At 51.2% G+C, this 13633-nt stretch overlaps 1 long non-coding RNA gene across 1 annotated transcript; it reads left to right on the plus strand.

Moving 5' to 3' along the window:
* The first annotated feature begins 1107 nt into the window (after positions 1-1107).
* LOC135363786 (uncharacterized) lies at positions 1108-9117 on the plus strand. The gene is made up of 3 exons (XR_010409853.1): positions 1108-1946; positions 2468-2498; positions 6860-9117. It is a non-coding gene; the product is annotated as an uncharacterized LOC135363786 (long non-coding RNA).
* Positions 9118-13633: the final 4516 nt, after the last annotated feature.

A 13633-nucleotide genomic window follows, 5' to 3' on the forward strand; every position in this document is an offset into this window, starting at 1 on the left:
TCCATGGATGATCTCATCTCGAGACCCTTAACTGCATCTGCAAAGACCCTTTTCCTGAATAAGGTCACATCACAGGTTATGGATGGACATATCTTTTGGGGGCCACCATTCACCCTCTGCAGCTTGCATGGGAGGCTGAGAAAGAAAAGGCCTTAAAAAAATTATTTTCTACTTTTCAACCAATTAATATGGAGATAATCTCAGGGTAGCTCAGGGGCAGATGCAGAGGTCTGAAGGGTGGGCGAGGTGAAAGATGCAGGCATGGGCGGACTGGGGTCTCAAACTTTCTGCTGCTTACTCACCTCCAGCATCTCAGCCCCCATTTCCCCAACCCCACACCCTCTGCCAGAGTGTTTCATTGCTTCTTATTCTTGCAGTTGTCAAATGACAAGTAATATAGTGAAGTAAAGAAGCAAGACTTCAAGCCCGGCTACAGAGATTTGTAGCCTCAGGCAAATGGATCTCTGAACACTTCTGCACCTTATTTTGCCTGTCTGTGAAATGGAAATAATTTCTGCTTTATCCACTTTACCTTTGGTCAAGGATGCAACACAATCATATGTTGAAGTGTTCCGGAAATGACCAGGTGACATAAAAGTGTTATCTCATTAGAGACCAAACTGCAACGAGACTCAGGCTTTTCAGCTGTAAAATGGAAAAAGTCTGTGTATCATTGAATTCTTTGATGATTACATGGGATGATCTGTGTGATGAAAGCTGACATATTGGGATGCCTGGGTGGCTCAATCTGTTACGTGTCTGCTTCGGCTCAGGTCATGATCTCAGGGTTCTGGGATCGAGCCCCGCATCGGGCTGCTTGCTCAGCAAGGAGCCTGCTTCTCCCTCTGCCTGCTGCTCCCCCTGCTGTGCTCTCTGTCTCTCTGTCTCTGACAAATAAATAAAGTCTTAAAAAAAAAAGCTAACATATTAAAGGTGTTAAGTAACATCAATTGTAATAATACCACTTCAAACTCTGTGTTACCCCTCTAGGATAATGTTTTGGCTTGTAAAATTATTTTAGCTATTACACGCTTAGAAGAAAAAAGCAGAAAATGCAGATGAAGCAAAAATAAGAAAAAAATTACATTAATCAGAGATAATCTGTAATTAATATTTTATTATAGATCCTTCCAGATTTTCTCCATCAATATGAATATATAATCACTTTTATAAAAATTAGATCAACAAATATATTTCCAAATCATTATTTTTAATGCTTGCCTAGCATTCTGATGGACTCTTTATTATTGAACATTCAGGTTGATTTTTTTTTTTTTTTGGCTATAATATTACTGATAAAAACATGCTTATAGCTAAATAAATCCCTGCAACTGGAGGTGAATCTGGTCAAAGAACAAACTAGAAATGGAAATGTCAGGTCAAATGATGTGCATCTATCTATCTATCATCTGTAATTGTGGTAAAATATACGTAACAGAAAATTTGCCATCTTGATCGTTTTTAAATGTGCACTAAATACATCCACACTGTTATGCAGCTATCACCAACATCCATCCAGAACCTTCTCATCTTGCATAACTGAAACTCGGTCTGCTGAAACACTCACTCCCCTGACCCCGCCCAGCCCCTGGGGGCCTCCACTCTACCTTCCGTCTCCATGAGTGTGACTGCTCTTGGTCCCTCATGTAAGTGCGATCGCACAGAACTCGTCCTTCTGTGACTGGCTTGTTTCCCTGAGCACAGTGTCCTCAAGGTTCATTCATGCTTATCAGAGTTTGCTTCCTTTTTAAGGCCCGATGATATTCCATTGTGTGTGTGGACCACATGTTGACGATCCGCTCATCCTTCAGCGGACACGGGCTCTTCTACCTTTTGACTGTGGTGAAAATTGTTGCTCTGAACATGGCTGTAGAAGTATCTCTTGAATTGCTGTTTTCAGTTCTTTTGGGCAGATGCTCAGAAGTGGATGTACTGTGTATCACGCGGTAAGTCTGTTTTCACTTTTTAAGGAAACACCATACGGTTTTCCGTGCTGGCCGTGCACCGTTTTCCATTCCTACCAACTTCGCACAAGCGTTCCCATTTCTCCACATCCTTGCGAATACCTGCTGTTTTCTGATTTTTTTGATCGTAGCCATCCTAAGGGATAGGAGGGAAGATGTGCGTATTTTGAAATTAATTGGCAAAATATTCAGCAGAAAAGCAGTTCTTGGCACTCTTACCAACACTGGATAGAGCAGCCTTTCCCACCATCTTTATGAATGCAGAGCATCATTGCCAATTTTTTGATGGGCATTTGCAAGAAGAAGCATGGGCATGGAGAGCGGGGACCCAGGGGACCGTGCCTACCTGCCCACGAGAAAGACCCACCTGGCCACAACGGCACTCCCAGCTGCTTGGCCCTCTCCAGCTTTAGAACCCCGTGCTCAGACCAGGCCCAAATCGTGGCTCCTGAATTACAGCTTCTGTGTTTTCTTTCCAATATGCACACTGAAACCTTCACAAGATGCGAGAGAGGCTCTTCTGAGGACCAGGAGGTAAGCCAAGTGTCCCCAGGAAACAAACCTAGAAACCTGTCCAAAATCTGGGGTAGTCTGTGAGGGAGAAACAAGATCAACTGATTTATTGCTTCTGTTCCACACGAATGAAGTCGTGATTGCAAGGCTCTGATCCCCCAAACCTCTTAAATCTTCACAACTTAAAACCCAGCCGTACACAAAATTGTGTAACAGAACAGAAGTTCTTCTCCTGCCCCTGGGACAACCCCCTTCCCCTAATTGGAAAAGTAATGAGCATTTGGCTGTCACTGGATCATCTCAGGGCTCTTGACCTTGAGGAAATGTTACCTCACAATGGAGCTACGGTTGCCATTTTGATTTCATTGCTGAGTTCTGGGAACTGGTGGTTATTTCCAGATGATGTGGAAATCAGCGGCTAACTGACTTGAAAAGAGGTTAGTTAGACGAAAACTGGGCACCTGGTTATGCAGACAGACTGCTGCCAGTGACTTGTCCCATGGCTCTCATTTCAGCCAGCTAGCTTGACCCCTTGCTTGCGGTCTTCTGGACGGATCCTGCCAGATGCTCCCCCGCCACAGGCAGAGAGGCTTCCATGCCAGCCCCCTCAGCTCAAAGCCCTCCAGAGCAGCCCACTCTTGGCAGGCCACACTCCTAGGATGCCTCCTTCCCCAGGGCTGCAGCTTCCACTGGGGCAGGAAGGCCAGCTCAGTGTCCTCTCTGGAGCGATTGTCTGTCCCACCCTTTCACAATACTGTCAATCCTCTTCACTTGTGGATTCTGTATTTGCAGCTTGGCCTACTTGCTAAAATGTATTTGTAACCACAGACTCAACACTTGTGGTGCTTTCGGGGTCCTTTGTGGACTTGTGCGGAAGGGTGACACACTTGAGCTGCTCCGTGGGCTCGTTCTCAGTGGAGGCCGAACGAGGAGAAGCGCTACCTTCCTGTTTTAGCTCTGATATTGTGGACAAGGATCCTTTTTGCCCTCTGTTTAGTGCCACGCTTTCCCATTTTTGTGCCTTTTGTTGGTGATTTTGCTGTTTGAAGGGGCCCTGGGCCCAGTGTTGAAGAGCTGTCTATGTTCTTGAGCCGGGAAGCTGGGAAGCGCTGAGAAAGTATGAGTATCCAATGGGCGTCGTTCAGGCCTGAGTTACAGAGCCCTGGCCGTGAGCTCCACGCAACCAATCAACAGCATACATTAAATTACATGTCTTTAAATAGAAAGACATATAAAACAAGGTCGTGTGTTGGTCAGTGGATGGAAATGTGGTGACCAGAGGCTCAGGGACTCTCCTGGGAGTAATGGTTCAGTGTTCACTAAGACAGTGTTTGCAGCAACTTTGTGGAAATGACCACTGTGAGGACCAAGAATGGACTGTGTGTGTTTTGCCTGTGTTATCAAAATCTATCCTTGTTGGGTTGAAGACTTAGAGCAAGGTTTTCACTGTTGTTCAGTTGCTGTAACACTCCTAGTACTTCTAGTGCTAGCTTGCAGCTCTGCCCTATTCCTACCTACCAAGGTAACCGCAGCCTGTGTTAGGTCCCAATCCCTTGACTAAATGGATCTCAAGATTCTTTTTTTTTTTAAATTTTTTATTGTTATGTTAATCACCATACATTACATCATGAGTTTTAGATGTAGTGTTCCATGATTCATTGTTTGTGCATAACACCCAGTGCTCCATGCAGAATGTGCCCTCCTCAATACCCACCACCAGGCCAACCCATCCTCCCACCCCCCTCCCCTCTAGAACCCTCAGTTTGTTTTTCAGAGTCCGTCATCTCTCATGGTTCGTCTACCCCTCCGATTTCCCCCCCTTCATTCTTCCCCTCCTGCTATCTTCTTCTTCTTTTTTCTTAACATATAATGTATTATTTGCTTCAGAGGTACAGATCTGTGATTCAACAGTCTTGCACAATTCACAGCACTCACCATAGCACATACCCTCCCCAGTGTCTATCACCCAGCCACCCCATCCCTCCCACCCAACCCCCCACTCCAGCAACCCTCAGTTTGTTTCCTGAGATTAAGAATTCCTCATATCAGTGAGGTCATATGATACATGTCTTTCTCTGATTGACTTATTTCGCTCAGCATAACACCCTCCAGTTCCATCCACATCGTTGCAAAAGGCAAGATTTCATTCCTTTTGATGGCTGCATAATATTCCATTGTATATATATACCACATCTTCTTTATCCATTCATCTGTCGATGGACATCTTGGCTCTTTGCACAGTTTGGCTATTGTGGACATTGCTGCTATAAACATCGGGGTACACGTACCCCTTCGCATCCCTACATTTGTATCTTTGGGGTAAATACCCAGTAGTGCAATTGCTGGATCATTTGGTAGCTCTGTCTTCAACTTTTTGAGGAACCTCCATACTGTTTTCCAGAGTGGCTGCACCAGCTTGCATTCCCACCAACAGTGTAGGAGGGTTCCCCTTTCTCCGCATCCCCTCCAACATCTGTTGTTTCCTGACTTGTTAATTTTAGCCATCTGACTGGTGCGAGGTGGTATCTCATTGAGGTTTTGATTTGGATTTCCCTGATGCCGAGTGATGTTGAGCACTTTTTCATGTGTCTGTTGGCCATTTGGATGTCTTCTTTGGAAAAATGTCTGTTCATGTCTTTTGCCCATTTCTTGATTGGATTCTTTGTTCTTTGGGTGTTGAGTTTGGTAACTTCTTTATAGATTTTGGATACTAGCCCTTTATCTGATATGTCATTTGCAAATATCTTCTCCCATTCTGTCGGTTATCTTTTGGTTTTGTTGACTGTTTCTTTTGCTGTGCAAAAGCTTTTTATCTTGATGAAGTCCTAATAGTTCATTTTTGCCCTTGCTTCCCTTGCCTTTGGTGATGTTTCTAGGAAGAAGTTGCTGTGGCTGAGGTCGAAGAGGTTGCTGCCTGTGTTCTCCTTTAGGATTTTGATGGACTCCTGTCTCACATTTAGGTCTTTCAACCATTTGGAGTCTATTTTTGTGTGTGGTGTAAGGAAATGGTCCAGTTTCATTCTTCTGCATGTGGCTATCCAATTTTCCCAACACCATTTGTTGAAGAGACTGTCTTTTTCCCATTGGATATTCTTTCCTGCTTTGTCAAAGACTAGTTGACCATAGAGTTGAGGGTCCATTTCTGGGCTCTCTATTCTGTTCCATTGATCTATGTGTGTTTTTATGCCAGTACCATACTGTCTTGATGATGACAGCTTTGTAATAGAGCTGGAAGTCCGGAATTGTGATGCCACCAGCTTTTCTTTTCTTTTCTTTCTTTTTTTTTTAAAGATTTTATTTATTCATTCATGAGAGACAGAGAGAGAGAGAGAGAGAGAGAGGCAGAGGGAGAAGCAGGCTCCCAAGGAGCAGGGAGCCCAATGCGGGACTCGATCCCAGGACCCTGGGATCATGACCCGAGCCGAAGGCAGACGCTCAACCATCTGAGCCACCCAGGCGCCCTGCTTTTCTTTTTCAACATTCCTCTGGCTATTCGGGGTCTTTTCTGGTTCCATACAAATTTTAGGATTATTTGTTCCATTTCTTTGAAAAAAGTGGATGGTATTTTGATGGGGATTGCATTGAATGTGTAGACTGCTCTAGGTAGCATTGACATCTTCACAATATTTGTTCTTCCAATCCATGAGCATGGAACGTTTTGCCATTTCTTTGTGTCTTCCTCAATTTCTTTCATGAGTATTTTGGATCTCAAGATTCTTAACTAATTACATCTGCAAAGCCCTAATTATGAGTAAGGTCATATTCTGAGTTTCTGGGTGGAAATAAGATTTTGAGGGAGACCAGTCAACCACCACGGTGTTATATAGAGAGCTGGCTTCCTAATGGTAGCAAACCCATTGGCTGTCTATTCCATATCCATCTTTCTTCTTTTTGGAGAGCCAGACCACAGTTTTGTTGGTAATGGCAATGAGCTCAGCCCCAGGCAGGCAACAGGATCAGTCTAGGGCAATCGAGGGAGCCCTTTTCTTTGATATCCCACCTTCCCTCTAGGCTGGAGTGGGGGCATGGGATTCAGTTCGGCCAGTGAAGTTTTATGTGCTGGGGGAGTTTCTGAGAAAGTTAGTGCTTTCCTGTAGTAGGGGATGGATGTGGTTAGCACAGTTCCCTGCCTCTTCCCCATCTTCTTGCCTGGAATGCAGATTGGTTCTGCAGCAGCTGCTTGCAACCATGAAGAGGCAAGGATAAGGCAATAGCTCATTTGATCGGGTGGCCAGTGGAAATGACAAAGACTTGGTCTCTGAAGGCATCACTGAGCAGCCCAGCCTGCCTCCCGTGTTCTTCTTATGTGAGAAAAACAGGTTCCTGCAGCTGAGATAGCTACTTGCCCACCAAAACCTTCCTCCTTCTTTCTGGACAAACAGGTGGACTACATTTCCCATCTGCTGTTACAGTTAGATGTGGCTGTGGGACTGGGTTTGAGCCAATGGAATACAAGCAGAGTGATGGACGCCACTTCCAGATCTGGCCCCCGGACACCACCATGGTGTCCTTCCAGCCTCTTTGTCCTTTGCCTGCTGGGGGTGCATGGTATGGCCAGGCTCAAGGTAGGTGAAAGCAGCTGGCCTCTGAGTACTGGGGGAGCAGCATGCCCACCCATCAGAAATACCTGCCTTGGACAGGTAGGAACAAGAAATCAGCTTCTAACCTGCCAGCATCATTCCACATTGTGAGGTCAGTTCTTGTGGTCCGTGATGTGCTAACAAAAGTGAGCTTTGTGTGTCCATCCCAGGGGCCTCTGTGGGCAGTGGCATCCCCAAAAGCAAGGTGGTCTCTGCAGGGGGAAGATTTCTGATATGGGCTCCTACAGTGTGCTTCCACAGTGGGCAGAATCCCTTCCCTGCTGAAACGAGTCCCACTTGGCTGGCCCTGGCCAGGCCTGACCGGTAAGCCTGCTGATGGCCAGCCCCGCTTTCTCAGCTGGCCGAATCCGGATTTCTGCTCCCTAATTGTTGGCTCTGATGCTTTCTGCTTGGGCTGTGGAGTGCTGTGGTCACCAGCCAGGCCTTGGCACTGGCCGCCTGGCCTGCCCCCTGCCCCCTTGGCCACAACCTTGAACCACCCTGAGACCCCACTCCCTCATCACAGCTGGAACCCCTCTCTCAGACAACTGGGGTGAGGATTCCAGGGATGGCACTTGTTCGGGGCTCGGGACCTTGCAAGCACTCAGCAAACAGGAGGGATTCTTGGTAGTGCTGTTACATTAAGCCTCAAGGCAGAGCCTCAGGGAGGCCTCAGTATCCTTCTGCTGGGACATGTGACATCCCTGAGAACTTGGCCTGTCAGCGGTAGACGGACCTTCAGGCAGGGCAGGTAGTGACAGGACGGAGACAGCACTGGAAGGAATGCTTCTGGAATGGCGAGGCAGGTCACCAGCTGTGACTGCAGTGGAACACCGGGGCGGCACTCGGGCGTGCTCATTATTACGGCCATCTTCGGGGTGGAGGAGCCGGGATTCCGAGTGGACGAGTCCGAGGAAGGGAAGGGCAGGACGGAGGTGGGGCTCGGGGTTCTTAACCCAGCTCCCGTGAGGATGGGATGCTGAGGAGTGTCCTGTTCTCTGCGGGGGCAGGAGGTGTGCTGCGACCTTGGGACGCAGGCCCAACGACAGACTCAGGGGACACAAAGCAGAGACCGGCTCCGAAGGGGACCTGCCGGGGAAGGCAAACAGCTCTAAGTGGCAGGCAGTTGGCCTGGCCGTTTGTGCCAGCCGTAATCCCTGCGGGTCCAGCCCGAGCTGGTCCCCGAGCGCGTGCTGGCCCAGGCTCCACCCGCATGCAGTGTATCCCTTTTCTGTTTAAAGAACTAGCTTTCAAATGTTCTTAATAAAACGTTTGTATATATCATGCAAGGTACAAATAAATGTTTTAATGTAATTGGAAGAATGCAGAGAATTGTAAAAAGTTATGGAAGTCTTACTTCTGATCGGCCGAGACTCAATAAACTCCGGTTTGATGTACTCTAATTTATGGGCGTGCAAAGCCGACCCTTTGGCATCGAGCAAGCCTGTTAATGCTGTAATGATGTTTAAATGCTGACAAATGAACTGCTTGGGCCACACCTTCAACACCGAGGAAGGAATCGTTAGAGCTGGAAGGTCTGCCTTGTGCATGCTTTCCTTCCTTCCTCTTGGCGGCTGGGGCAGGGAAGGGGCAGAGAGGAGTGTGCATCAGGGCCACGGGGCTTCCCGTGGGCCAAGGTGTGGGCACCCAGGGAAAGCGTGGTGTTCCTTCCTTTTCACTCTTGCCCCTAATTATGGACTTTCTCATTAAAATAACAAGGACCATGTCAGCTAGAAATGCCAGTGCATGTTTTTACTTTTCTCGGCTGATGGAAACCACATGTAGAACCTAGCCCTTCCTTTTTTCCCTCCAAAATGCAAATGGGAAAGCTGGTCCAGGGGTCCACCTTGTAGCTCAGTGCAGAGCAGAGGTTCCCGGGAGCCCCTCTGCCTCCCTGCGCCAGGATGCGGATTGGGCTTCTCCAGGCACCCCTTGGCCTGCCCTGCTGGGGAGGCTGGCCCACGGGGTGCTGGGCTAATTTTAACCTCCTGATGGATCACATCTGGCTCCCGGTCGCCAGGTCCCCCTCTGCTCGCTGGGGCGGTGCGTTTTCCCACGGCAGGCGCAACCCAAGCAGACCTGCCTGGTTATTTATAAACTCCCCTGAATGCCAAAGCGCCACGAATGATCCACTCCCCCATTCATAGGAACATATTTTCGGCATAACTCATCACTTTGAAGATGGGTCCAAGCTTTTGTTCACATTTATTGACAGGAAGTTGTTATTCAAAGCCCCAGTCAGCAGGCGGGCCCCGCGCCAAGCGGCTCCGGCACCCTCTCTAGCTGGCGCGGTGCTGTGGGCCCGCGAATTGTGCCTGCCCCCCCCCGCCCCGGAGGATTTGCCTGGAGGTTAGACAGGACCCCCCCCCCCCCTTTGTAAGGGCTCTTCCTTTTTAAACATTTTTCCTTTCTTTTTGAAAAAGAAAACCATTTATTGGAGTGTAAGAGGTTCCTTGCCTGTGAACTTCTTCAAGGTTTGTGGGGCTCTCCCTGACTTCCTCTGTCCTGCGTTGGCCACTCTCTGAGGGCACCCTCCTGGATGGATCTTCTCTGGACAAGTGTTCCCTTCCCCACGCCTCCGGCTTGAGCGGAATCCGGAGACCACCGAGGCTGGACTCCTGTGGAGTCCGTCCTGGGCCTGCTCAACCCCACTGGGGACAGGCTGTGGTGGGGCTCAGAGTTCAGAGTCACATACTCTCCCCAGACCTCTCTGCCCTCAGCTGGGCAAGGGCAGTTCTCGGGCAGGTGCCCAGCCCGTGGGGCCGCCTGGAAGAGGCCCAGGTCTGTGGGCTCTTGCACAGCTTCTGCCTCGTGTCCACACACTCCCTGCAGGACTAACCTGGCGCAAGTGCTGCTTCAGTCTCCTGGGCCTCAGACCTCCAAGTCTAGCCCTCGCAGGACATCTCCCCAGATGCCCCACAAATGTTCCCAGCCGCTATAGACGTGCTCATCTCTCCTTTCACCAGCCTCCCTGTGACCCCGACCAGAAGCCCAGGACGCCCCAGCTTCCGGTCCCTAACTGGCTGCCGAATGTTCCTTGGGGCTTACCGCTCTTACCTGCCCCACATCCCGCATGATCCTTTTCAGGTGCTCACTTCCCTTCTGGATTGTTCTCAGACTTCAGAGGTTTACTTCTCTGGGCCTCAAACTCCTTGCCTGTAAACTGGGGGTCATGCTAGTGTCCACCTCACAGGGGGTGATGGGCATCTCATGGATCCATACTTAGGAAGTGCTTAGGACAGCTCGCAGGGGCTAGATGAGGTGTGGCGTTGTTATTTTCTCGGAAGTCTCTGTCACCTTCCTGCTCTGACCTGCTCCATGCCTCACACAACCCCTGGGAGGATTCTTCAAAAATGCACACTGATTCTACCATCCTGACGTCTCCACTCCGCGACCGATCTCCGGACCCTTGGGGTTCCGCCCTCATCCTCTGCACGGGCCGCAGGCCCCAGGGGCACCTAAAATGCACAGGTGGATGAGATCCCGGGATAGGTTGGAGTGACATGGGAATTAGGGATTAAGGGGTCATGCTCCCCGTGGTGTCCCCTTGCCTGATCCTGCCTAGTGAGGGGTCAATTTATTATTTATTTTTTTTGTTTTTAGCTTCGACAATGGCCCAGACACCAAAGTAGACCGATGTCTTTCTGTGTCGCTATGCGTCTAAACTTCTGAACCTGGACAGCACTGAGAGTTAACATTTTTGGTGGAACTGGGGAGCAGTGGGGAGGTAGCAGTATGGGAAAATTTTCGTGGGACCATTTGGACTTGGAAGAACTAGTGGATGCCGTGGCTCATGGCTGGGCCGCAAGGGCCAGCCCTGCTGTGGTGGATGGTGCCTAACGCTTGGGTCAGGCTGCCACCTGGAGCCGGGGGCGGGGGGGGGGGGTTCTCCTTCCTGCGGCTCTGCGTGGGAATCCTGTGGCTGCTTGCTCCCGGGGTGGGGTGGGGTCGTTCTGGAGATGGTGGCCTTGGTGTAGGAGGCCTGACCACAGGTGCTGGGTGTGGCCAGAACTGGGAGGGTGTGGGTTTGTTCATTTTGTTTTCAAATATTAGCACCGGGACAGAAGGCCCTGGTCTGTTGGGAGCCCTGGCCGAGCCTCCTGTGCTTGGGAAGAACAAGCTATAGCGGCAGTGGGTACTGACTGACTTCAGCTGGCCAGCGCCTAACTACCCACCTGACATGGGGCGATCTGCCCGCCCACCTCGTGTTTCGGCCTGTTTATCTGGGAAGGGGCGGTTGGACTGGCTGGTCCCAGGCCCATTCTGGGCAGGGCTCCATGCCCACTGCGGAGCCTGCTGATGCCCCACAAACACGACAATGTGCGCGCCGCCGCTGAAGAGGAGGTGGCTGTGACAGGAACCTGGCGGGTCCACCAGCCTCCTCGGGGTGGGCCTCCCCCGGATCTGGGAGCCCCGGCTGGCAGAGAACGCACAGTGGCCAACGTACGGCTGGGCTGGGCGGTGCGGCTGGCATCCTGGCACTCCTGTCCCCCGCTGTCCCCGCTGCCAGCCTCTTGTTGGGGGGTCCGTGGGCTCAGCGCCATGCAGCTGCCTCCCGAGGACACCTCCTGCCTCCCCCCACCGGGGCCCTGCTGCCCCCCGTTCTCTTGGCACGGCAGCACGGCCCTCTCTGGTCCCTTTCATCACGTTGGGGGGTACTCTGTCCACATTCTCAGGTGGAAATATTTAAGGCCCGTCCCAACAGCCACCCCTCTGGATTTCCCTGCCCCAGCGCCATGCCCCCCTGCAAATGGGGCCCACATGTACAGCGATGCAGGATGGAGACAGGCCCGGCCTGCCAAGAATGTGGTGGGAAGCCTCCCTGGGTGCAGGGATGCCTTGAAGGGAGCTATGCGTGAGCCCGCGGGGAAAGCAGCGTCTTCCTCCCGCCTGGAGCCACCACAGGAGACCCCCTCGGAGTGGGAGGGTCTGCCGTGGCAGCCAGATGCTGCGAAGTGGCATGGGGACAGGAGGGAGAGGTGAGGGGGTGGGGGGCACGCCGCATGACCCCCACCTGGGCCGGGGAGTGGGCTTACTTCGCCCCCCAAAAAGTCAGACTTGGTCTCCCCAGCCTCCCTCTCCCAGGCTGAAGGAGACTGAGATGCCCTTCCTGCGTCCCTGGGACGCCATGTGGACCTTCCCCGGGTCCTCGGCCGGCCGGTGGGTGTGGGCGCTACGTGTACTTCCTGCGCCTGTTCGGCTTGCGTCTGTCTTCGAAACTTGCAACCTTGAAAACATGCTACATTCAGTTCCATTTGATCCTCAGGGTAACTCCCGAAAATGAGTTGCATCGCCACGGGAGAGGCTCGTGGAGGATGACTTTTCCGAGTCTGGGGGTCTCAGTGGCCGTGGAGGCATCCGAACCTGTCTTCTCAGCCCACAGCCATCCTCTGTTTTTCCTGTTTGTGAGTGCCTTGGAGACAGGTCTGTGCCTTGTCTATCCCTTTGGTTCCAGGTCTGGGGAGAAGTGGCCAGGGATTGGGTGTGAAAATTGGCTGAGCTGGGCTTGAGCATGACGGGGCAGGGAGGCTGGGGGCTCTCCTCTTGGACTACCAGCCAGTCCGAGCTAGGACCCAGGTCAGCCCACAGACATGCCCCTGCTCCCAGCCTTGGCCTCAGCTGGAGGGGTATCCCAACCATGCACTCCCTGAGGGGTGGACAGATGGGTGAATCAGTGTTTGCATGAGTGTGAAGAATTCACATTCACCAAAGAGCCCGGGCTGGCTGGGAGCCCATGCCTCTCTGTACCATCACCCTGGCCCCTTTGGGGGAGTGTGAAATCAAGCCGGGAGGGTGAGTGCAGAATTCCTTGGAAGAAAGACACATGCATGCACTACTTCTAGCTTATTCTGGCCACTCTCATCCCAGTGACCCAGTGGCTGCCTGCCCATCCCTTACACTTTGCACTTGGACCCACCACTCCTACTTTATGCCCTGATAGCCAAGTAAGACCAGCCAGCAACCACCACAGCACTGGTCAAAGGGAACCTCCTAGACCCCCCTCTGGGAGTCCCCCTGTGGGTTTGTCCCCCAGCTTGTCCATGTCTGCTGGCCCCTGGGTCTGATAGTCCTGGGCTTCTGTTCCTCCACTGGCTCTTGCTCTGCTGCTTTCCTATGGCTCACCTCCGGAGAGGAGACCCATGCTCAGGTCAGCCCCTGCCCTGGCCAGGGAAGCACAAAGGGGCTGGCAGTCAGTTCTTCTCCATGGCTAACTTCCTTTCGATGCACTAAGACTTCCAGTTTTTGATGGGGAAAAGCCAGGAAGTCATGACTCAAATAGTAAAACCTCTTCTATTGGAAGCCAGTATTAGCTCTTTCTCCTTGAGGAGCAATTGCAGTCCATGCATCACCCCAGACAGATTGGGTCATACTGAGTTATGGTACAATGAAAATCATTCCTGCCAAGAGAGAGCAAATGCACATGAAAGGCGGGGTGAGTCACGCCAGCTCTGTATGTCCCTGGCAGAGGTTTGAGACACCTCCCCCTGCGACCCAAACAGTCTGCGACCCAGGTGCCAGCCTCAGGCAGCTCTGGAACCCAGCATGTTCCCCCAAGACCATGCAGCATCCAATGTC

This window comes from Mirounga angustirostris, unplaced genomic scaffold (assembly GCF_029215605.1).
Source record: "Mirounga angustirostris isolate CCGP_5_RB_7025 unplaced genomic scaffold, mMirAng1.0.hap1 SCAF_3, whole genome shotgun sequence".
Classification (NCBI taxonomy): Eukaryota; Metazoa; Chordata; class Mammalia; order Carnivora; family Phocidae; genus Mirounga; species Mirounga angustirostris.